The sequence below is a fragment of the Oreochromis niloticus genome, linkage group LG11 (genome assembly GCF_001858045.2).
Source record: "Oreochromis niloticus isolate F11D_XX linkage group LG11, O_niloticus_UMD_NMBU, whole genome shotgun sequence".
Classification (NCBI taxonomy): domain Eukaryota; kingdom Metazoa; phylum Chordata; class Actinopteri; order Cichliformes; family Cichlidae; genus Oreochromis; species Oreochromis niloticus.
Genome location: NC_031976.2, coordinates 5,809,471 through 5,819,413, shown reverse-complemented (window position 1 = coordinate 5,819,413; position 9,943 = coordinate 5,809,471). Strand labels below are relative to the sequence as shown.

The 9,943-nt window shown below is 39.6% G+C and overlaps 1 protein-coding gene across 2 annotated transcripts in view; it reads right to left on the bottom strand.

The window, feature by feature from the left end:
- The window catches only part of ncalda (neurocalcin delta a), a 66,134-nt gene that overhangs the window by 49,703 nt on the left and 6,488 nt on the right, over positions 1-9,943 (bottom strand). For both annotated transcript variants that reach the window (XM_005456774.4, XM_005456773.4), the window contains one exon: positions 1,583-1,647. The gene's annotated coding sequence lies outside the window, so the exon portion shown is untranslated. The remainder of the gene's footprint in view (positions 1-1,582; positions 1,648-9,943) is intronic.

The window sequence follows — 9,943 nt, the reverse complement described above, 5'->3', positions numbered from 1 at the left end:
AGCTTCAGCGTTCCAGCATCCACACTGCATTTTCGCAGGAAATGCAAATTTTTCTAGTAATTTCTTAAAGTTCTCTCTTTCTCTTATATTTAATATAACCACACTACGGACGGACAAGCGCTTGTTTTTTATGCGTTTTCGTTAGCAACAACGACGGTAAAACCACGGCGTGTCCGCTTGTTTATTTTCCACATAAACCTTTCACAATAAAGCTCAAGATCCTGTTGAGGCTTTTCAAAATAAAACGAGTCACGTGAAAGATGCAGAGTATTAACGGATGAGAAGCAAAAAAGAGCCGTCAGGTGCTAAAAAAATAAACCTTAGACTCAAACGTTAGAACAGACTTTTCTCCGCAGCACGCTGTGTAATAAATACTCAAAGAAAACGGCGGCCGTTACAACTTACGTCTAAAAATGTATAGTTCCATGCATCAGTTAAAACACTCAACTCCAGGTACACGACGCCCAGCTGGAAACACTTCACAAGTCGAGATGCCCGAGATTCACAGAATTTACAGGAAATGTTACATTTTTGTAATTTATATCGTTATATCGACGATAGATGTCTTAATATCGGGATATGAGATTTTGGTCATATCGCACAGCCCTAATGATGTGTGCCCCCAATGTAGCTCATTTCAACAACTGTTAGTACTGGAACATTTATATATTTTGTGGGTATCTGTGTCAATGTTCCCAGAAAGAAAAAAACACACACACTAGGTTACTTCTAATGCCAACTGAGGATACCACAGTTTCACATTAAAAGCTTTCAGTATGGTCAAACACAAGATGACTTGTGTACCAAAGTACTCACAGAAAATTCTATGTGTTAATCATAGACTGTATAAAAGACAGACATGTCTTAAACCTGAATTCTTTGAAGTGGCGAGCAGATGGGCGACTCCCTTGACTGTAGAGAAATTTGCTGTATTCCTCATTTTCACAATCATAGCCACTCCTCACTTGTCACAACAGGTTTAAAAACACCTAAATCGTGATGACGAAAATGCCGGTGGCTATGTCTCTATATTATGTACAGTCTATTTTCACTTAGCTTTTTCAGTTACACTGCTTTCACTATGGCCTTTTGACCCAAGTCAACAGGGCTTCATAAAAAATGATCAGGGCTACACCTAGAATGATGTTCCTGGTCTGTGACCTGTAGACTCAAAATGATCAGATCTTATTTTAAAAGACTGAAAGCGCCGCTAACTGCCACTACTTTCAGCAATTTCCTTCTGGTTGAAAACCGAACAATAGATTGCTCAGTAATTATGAAAACTTGTGTTTTTTTAAAAACACAAACCTCAATGAAGCATTTAATTTAATAACACTTAATCGGCTTAGTGTGCCACAGTGTTCTTTGCCTGTTATAAAAATCTATATTTGTATGGTTGAAATGCAGACAAAAGGTTGTTACAAACACCAGTGAGCAATGTGTTCCTCCTGATTACCCCACAGGTTCACAGTGTACCCTGGTTTGCTTTATCACTCTTTAAAGGACTACCTTTCATGTTGGAGATGTGACAATATTAATGTGGAAAGAAACCAGTGGCTACTTTTTTGTTTTTTGTGCTAACCTTTAGTGTCTTCTTCTGGGCGTACAGGGTAACGTCTTGATTTTAGAGCACAGGCTTGGTCAGATCTGCAAAAAAACGGACAAACAAAAAAACAGGGAAAATAGTTAAACAAGACTAAGAGTCAGCAGAAGCCTATTAGCTCACCAAGACACCCATTCATTAATATGATTTATTATCTGTACACGAATATTACTGTACAACATTTGTGTGAAAATAAAGTTTTCTTGTGAGTGCACATAGTCAGGTGGAAACCAAGTGCATCCCATGATTCAGCAGCTTGTAGCTGCAATAACTCAAAGTAATCTTTAGTAGGACTCTGTCAGTCTCACACTGTTGTGAAGAAATTCAGGCCCACTTTTCTTTATAGCAATGCTATAGTTAATTGAGGTTTGCAGGCGCTTGTTTATGCACAGAGCTCCTGTTTTCTAGTGGGGAAAATCTAATATAACTACTGTACATTTCAGAAGGAAATAGTCGAATTAACTTGGAATTATTGGAATTAAGCTTGGTCAGTAGGTCTGATATATTTAGAACAGAGCAGGAGAAAAAAACTGGAAAAATACCAAAGCTGAAATCTTAGTTTTGAACAGCAAATCCTTCTAAATCTAAAAGTAAGGACAGGCCCAGCTGTGTGCTGATTACTTGAAAACTGAACAATCTGTCTACACTGTTATTAAGCCTCCAGATTATTAAAAGAAAAATGAGAAAAGAATAGAAATGATCCTTTTTTAAGACGTCAAAGACTGTCTGAGTACAACGTGCAATGAGGAGTGAATGGAGACTGAAAAAAATGACAATGGAGGACTTCAGTTCATTATTATGCTTTTTACCACAGAGATGAGCCATCTTATAATAACTACCCTTCAATTCCAGGCGTCGTTTCTGGACACCGAGCTGCATGACCTTCTCTTTGCAAGCGCAAAGTGTTTGTCTCAGCTTCAACAATGAAAGCTGATGCCATTAAAGCTTTTTCCTGTTGGGCGGCTGCAGGGGAAAGTGTGAGGAAAGCTACCTTCCGTGTTGCAGCGGCTGAGGGAACAGAACAGCTCCTGAGGTTCCTGTCCTCTCTCCCCAGGCTTTCTCAAACAACACAATTTTGGCACAGCACAGTGTGGTAGCCACAAACTCTGCAGGCAAACTGACAACTCTGCATGTGTGTGAGAGGGCGTTTGTGTGTCAGTGGAAGCAAAAGAGCATATTCATCATTACACAACAAAGGAAGAATTTTTTTTTCTTTTTTTATGCAGACGCACAGATTTGCTCCCTCTCTTTTCTCATATATACCTAGAACACAAACGCTTTGCATTACCTTATGAATTATGGAAAAAGAAATAGTTTTTAGTGTCAGTCATGTAGAAATGTTGAAACAGTATAACTGAATCTCCATGACTTGCTGAGCATTGGCTGTGTTTGCAGCGCAGCAGCAGCTTGAGCCAACTCTCTGTATCTACACAGGAAACATTCAGCCACAGTATTGAGCTGCAGGTCACCTGTGTTTTGGCAGAGCTTAGAGCCCAGTACACAATCACTGAAGCTACATGGCAACGGAATAGCAGAAAGTCATTGTTCCCCAAATGTATAAAATATAAAGATATATCGGCTGCTTTTGAGGCTTTATTTTACAAAAGAATGAGAAGTGGACTCTCACAATATGATACTATGATGATAAGGTGCTCATAATGACAACAGTACTGCAAAAACATCTATTCTGTGATACCTGATACAGTGCATTATTGGTGGTGGTGGTGATGAGTGTGTTTTCTATAAATCTAGAATAACTATTTCTTGAAAATGAATGTTTCAAAACCTAATCTATCAGAGTGTAAAGTCTCACTGCTTAAAAACTGCAGATTGCACTCAGCTGAATTATTAGTGAGTGTAGGCTGTGAGTCCGTTGTTTACCTCGGCCATCAGTATGCCAGGTATCCATGTTTATTTACTCTGGAGGAGGAGTCCAATACTAGAGGAGGAGTGTGAGACTCCTTGTCAAAGGAATCTTATACAAGTCAATGATTCAGTGAAGATCACTTCCGTCTGATGACAGTAATATTTAGTTGAGTTGTTGAGGATATCCTGATTATTTCTGTTACTACACGCTAGTGTTTGTACCGCTGTTAGCTGCTGTTAGCCTCCGTTAGCTGCTGTTAGCCAGAGTTAGTGAGGCTTTCTTTGAAGGGGATCTAACGTTGTTGGAATCTGACACTTAACAAATAAACTCTCATGTGAGAATATTAACAAACTATTTATCAAAGGAAAAGTTATTTTTAGGATACTCAAACCTAACATCAGCTGGTATAATGTTAGCTAATAAAGAGCTGTTGCGATTGTTGGTTTGTTGTCAGTTGTCTGGAGATGGTAGAGTTTCATGTCTAATTTGCTGAGAATAAGTAATGCACCTGTTAATGCAGGTTTTGTGTTTTAGAGCCTTGACCTTGGTTTAGGAGATGAGGTTTGAATGTTTTTTAGCTTTAAGTGTGACATACTAATGCTGATTTTTTTCAATTCAAATTTTCTTTGTAAGACCTAAAACTGACATCATATACAAAAAATTAACCTTTATTCAATGCAAAAATTTTATTTTCACAATAAAACATGTTAAATTTTATAATTTCCCCCAAAACTACATTAAGTTATACCATCTTCTCACTTAAACAACTGAAATGAGGCCCGCTGTTGGCTTGTGTTCGTTTGTGAGTGTTGGATAGCTTTAGCTGATTTGTCTTATTTAGCTTTTTTAAAATGTCTGTGTTCAGCTAGGTAAAAGTGATTTAAGTGTCTGATTCGGTTTGTTGTTATTAATGTTTTCACTTGTTGCTATCAGTGTGCGCGGAACCAACGTCCCTGCACCACTGTGTTTATGTTCATGCATGAAATGTCCTGCATCATAACTAGACATATGGGAGGCTGACCTGCTGGTCATAATTGGATATATGAGCTGATAATACTGGAAGTTTGCAGATTCTGGCTCGTAATGGTAGTGTAAAAAATTGTAATCCTAATTCTAAAAAAGTTAACACATTATATAAAACTGAGAAATTGTTTAAATTGTTTAAACTGTGAAATTGTACCATTAAGATTTAGATTTGCAAATCCTTGCATGATGTTTTTACATGTTTAAACATTTTTGGAATTGGGTTGTGTGTGTCATTATCTATTTTAGTAATGCTAAAAGTAACGCTAAACGATTTAATGCTTAAATGTATATTATTTCCCCCTGCTGTCCATGCAAACAACTTACTTAACTTCTATTCACTTGTTCCTAATGCATAGGGTTCAAAACAAGATATGTTGCCACCAGTATATATGAGTAAGAAGCAGCCAACACAATATACTGCAATATTAATACTTTATCCAAATCCTAGTTATAATGGGGGGAATATCTGCACCGAATTAAGATAAATCTGATCGCTCACTTGGCAATAATAGAGATTGTACCAGGAAATAAAAGTGAGATTAATGAGAAAATAAAATTCTAATTATTGTTCAGTGATTATGATGATCATTGCTCTACGCTGTGGGAAGAGTCGAGTGAAAGAGCCTCCGTAACAGCTCCAAATATAACTCCAAACATGAAGTGTTGCTGCAGTGGCTTTCCCAGAATAGTTATTCAGTGGGAAGGATTTGCAGTTTGGAAGACAAATAAAGACATAGCACATCATGTGATAACACTTTTTAGTGTTGGGTAATAATATTAGGGAGCTTCTCGATAAATATCTCAAAATAGACTTGCTGAGGTCAGAGAAAACATTTCTCTGATCTTTTCTGTGAAAAAAAGAAACGCATAATGTAATAATATAACTTCATCACATCACCTTCCAACCAAACAGTCAGCAGGGAGAGAACAGAGAAATAAAGATCTGAGAACACATTTGTATACAGATAACAGTCAATCCATCAAAACACATTCCCATAACAATTCCTTCAATCCACCGATGTCTTTGAATCATGTGGCATTATTTGCCCTGGCTTTGTGAGCTCTGGTTTGGCTCAGAGCAATGTTAATAGGCCTATGAGTGAAAGCAGAACCAACAGTGTTTACGCACATTCACGTTCTCACTCTTGCTTGACTGCTCTCTTGCACACAAACATATGTAGCACGTAGCTGTCCAGGGCTTGAGCATATTTCACACACCATTTGTGACTAAAACAAACATTAATGACCTGGTAGTTGGCCTGTCTGAAGACCGTATATGGAATGTAACTTCTGGCTCAATAACAAAGTTAGTCAGGGAAAAAGAGGAAAGCGCTGAAACAAAACTAATAATAGCATGAAAAACCCATGACGAAGGCCAGTTTTGGTTTTCAGGAGACGGTATTCAATGCCATTACATCATCTCTGAGCCATTTAAGCAGGCTAATACGAGCTCACCGTAATGGGCCATTAACCGTTATAGATAGCAGCGTGGCTTTCTAATTTCCTCCCTTTTGGGTTTTGTGAAGTTGTTTTTTCTTTTTTCCAGTTTCTAAAAGCCTGTGATGAAGTGGCTTTTAGACCCCCCCCCCCCAACACACACACACACACACGCACACACACACACACACACACACACACACACACACTATGTTTTCATATCTTTGTGGGGACATCTAATTGGCATAATTTCCTAGTCGCTTACCCTAACCCTACCTATCAAAAATGGATGTCTAATCCTAACCCTTAGCCTGAACCTAACCGTAACCCTGACACTAAAACCACATTTTGAGTCTGAAAAATGCCTTCAAACTGGTGGGGACCGGGATTTGTCCCCATAAGGGCTGTTGGTCCCCACAAATACAATAAACATCCAATTTTTGGTCCCCACGAAGATATATAAACACGAACACACACACACCTGCAGGCGCATGCTTTCCATCTGGGAAGTCATGGAAAAGAGGCACAAAGGAAGTAAAATCACAGATACAGACACACACACACACACAAGTGTGGGGAGCTAAGGTTGTCTTTGAACAAAATGTGACAACAGAGAGACCTCAGCCTTTCTCTGATACCATGGCAACATGTTCTATGCATGTGGTAGGTGAGGGAAAGGAGGAGATTCAGGTGTAATAAGTACAACAGTCACAAGGATCAGCCACTGAAATCTCCTGTGTGTGTATTCAAATCAAATTCGAGCAACTGTGTTTAATGAACAGAAAGACTATATTGCAAGGGATTTACATTTTATTAGCAGCAAGCATCCTCCCGAGCTCTATTTTTCTAATATATCTGTGAGGATAAAGCATTCTTATAAATGACCAAACATCAATGACAGATGAACAAGAAAAACACGGAATTGAACTTGCGCATGTTTATCTGACCTGCTTTGCTTCATTTTAATGTGGTGAAGCTGAGCTCATGCTGTTTGTGCTTTTGCGCTGCGGCAGGCTGTGGTTGTGGTTTGATGGGCACAGGGACCCCATCCATATTCAAATCAGGCAGTGAGTGGTGCACTTTATGAAAATCAATTACAAATTGCGGGCCCCAAAGCAAATCCATAGTGCAGGTGGGATGACGTATGGGACACTGTTCTGGATAGACTTCAAATTAAACATTTAATTTTTGTGCTTTGTCTTCGAATCTTTAAATTACCCTACCTACACAAGCAGGCGTCATGCACAGGCTGGCCCTGCACCCCAACAGTGGTGGGTACACAACATGATTCAAGTGTGCTAAACAGGAATAACCCTGCGTAGCCAACAAGATTTTAAGGACTGAATGTAAAATAAAAAATAAAATGGCATTTAAAACTACATAATGCAGAGAAAGACGTAACAATGTATTGCTAATCTCCTAGGACACCAGCCCAGGCAGTGTGGGTGTCTGGACGAGACACGCTTGCTTGCTCATTCGCTCATCTGCTCAATAAAACTGGGCTGCGGCTGCAACGTGTTGTCTCCCTACCATATTCGATGTGGTACACTCCCACATGTAACCCCCTCCTCTTATTCACTCTTCCTCTCACCCTCCCATACTCGCAGCAGACCGGCTGTCATGATTTGCAGCCCACTCGTGAACGTTTACCTCATATAACTGTCGCTCCGACAATCTTTCATCCTACTTCTCCTCTGCTGCACGCTGGGTGGCAAACTGGAACATTATATAAAGAGAATGTGGGCTACACATGTGTGTGGATGTGTGGTTTATTCACCTGTACTAGTTACAAAACTTTCTAAAATTAATTTTAGGGTAATTAGAAATAATAAAAATAATATTGCTTTTTTGCGTGGTTCAGTTTTCCTCCAGTAGTTTTTCACAAGATTTCCTTAAGCGTTACTATGCCTCCTTAAGCATCATTCAACCCTTAGACAACCTCACAAACACAGGCAAACTAAGCATAGCCATCAGCTGTGACCAGCTGAGGGGAGGAAGCCAGGACAGCGACAAACCAGTTCCCTTTAAATGTCTTTATTTCAGCAGACGGTTTATGCTCCATTTTCTAATGCACACATTTGTGCATGTGCTACAATCAAAATCTCATTCTCTATAGTCCAGTATAGTCGCTACAAATCCCTCCAACTATAAGGCACATACCCTGATCTTCACACTTGTCTGACAGTGACAGGCCTTCCAGCCACCACAGCACTCTCGATGGTGGGAAAGCCCTGCACTAATTCAGGGCATGCCCATTGACTCCTGGCCAGTCAGAGTGTCAAGCCAAAGCCTGTCAGTGAGGCTTAGCAAGTCCTCTCAGTGATGCCATCACTTCTGACAATCTGCCTGGCCTCAGCACTGCGGTGTAACTTTGTGGCTGCTAAAGTGTTACAGTAGCACGTACTGTTTTTAGCAGTTCAGCTGTCAGTAACTGCCTGACTCTTATCTTGCTTTTTAGCAATCACCAGTGTGGATGCCTGTCTATGGTCTTGTTTTAGCTTTGTGTAGTTTCACCTATGTAATATTCAGTGCTTCCTACATACACCTTACTTAGGCAGGTCATAGATGTAGAGCTGTGAAAACCAAAGTACACCCTTTTGCAGTTCAAAGGTGCTACATATTAGGACATAAGAAAACAAAGCTAAGACGCAGGCCGAGTATGCAAAAAAATAAGTGTAACCTGTGATTTAACAGCATGTAGAACCACTTTTCCCACCAACAATTTGGAAGTAATTGTTTTGACTTTGTCAGTCAGGAATGTTTTTGACAAAACGCTCCCCAATAAGGGCTGAAAATGAGTGAAAAAGCAGCTGATGTCCAAAGAAAAAGTTCACAAAGCCTGGAGAAACATTGTTCAAAGCCACTTCAAAAAACTACAGGAAAGTCTGGCTCCTTGGAAGCAAAATGTAGACTTTTATAGACTGAGACTTTTGCACACAATACTGTAAAGATCATGACTACCAATACTGAAAAAAAAGCCGCCTTACATGTGCTATAAAGGGACAAATGAAATCCTATTTTTTGTCATTTTGACATGAAAATGTTTTTATTTAGGATCTTGTGAAGCCCATCACAACACTGCTAAGACGCTGGCAGTTGGTCATCTCTAGCTAACAGAAAAGTTATGGCAGACAGACAGATATACAGACAGAGACACACATACACAGAGCAGAGAGGTTAAATATAACAGACAGCTGGTGTGTACAGCTGACATTTCAACGAGAGCCACAGAGGGATCTAGCTTTCTGAAGGACACCGTGCATATTCTCATACCTCCACTCTCCAAACAATTAAATTAACAGTTATTTGTGTCTGCCAAGAGGATTAAACTGTAAAGTGCTATGTCATGTCGTAAAGGCAAACAGTCTGGCGATAAGTCTTACACGTAGTGGCTGCTTTTAATCTCCCTCTGCCCCGCTTTAACACAACAGTCTGAAATCAGCATATACACTTAGAGTAAGTATGTTTGAGAGACTGTGGCTCTATTATAGTAAACCATTTCACACTCTCAATTTCACTAAAATCTATTATTACGTTTAATGCCAACAGTGCTTATGATCTAACACAACAGACAGGCACTCAGCACAGCGCCGGCGATGACTCACAGGTCAGAGATCTGCATCGAACCAATTGGGAGGCCAGGTGTCATCTCTGACACACAAAATTACTCTGTGACACGCACGAGAGAGAGACGTCAGGCGCCTTTCATTCTCGTAACCTCTCGAAACATAAAAGGCCGCTTTAACTGCTTTCTGTAACATGGCAACCGATGCGTTTTCATGTCAAAATCTTAAGATGATGTGAACTCCTGTACCCAAATAAATTGTGTCCATTAGAGTGGTGGTTTGATTATCTGACACAAATCAAGACCTCAGTGGATGAAGGACTCCAGGATTCTTTAATGAAACTAATTTCATTACGTTTGTAATCCAGTTCCTGTTTCTATATTGGTGTACTTCTACATGAATGTCACAGTGTCACCATACATGGGTACGTTTTGGTATTCATTC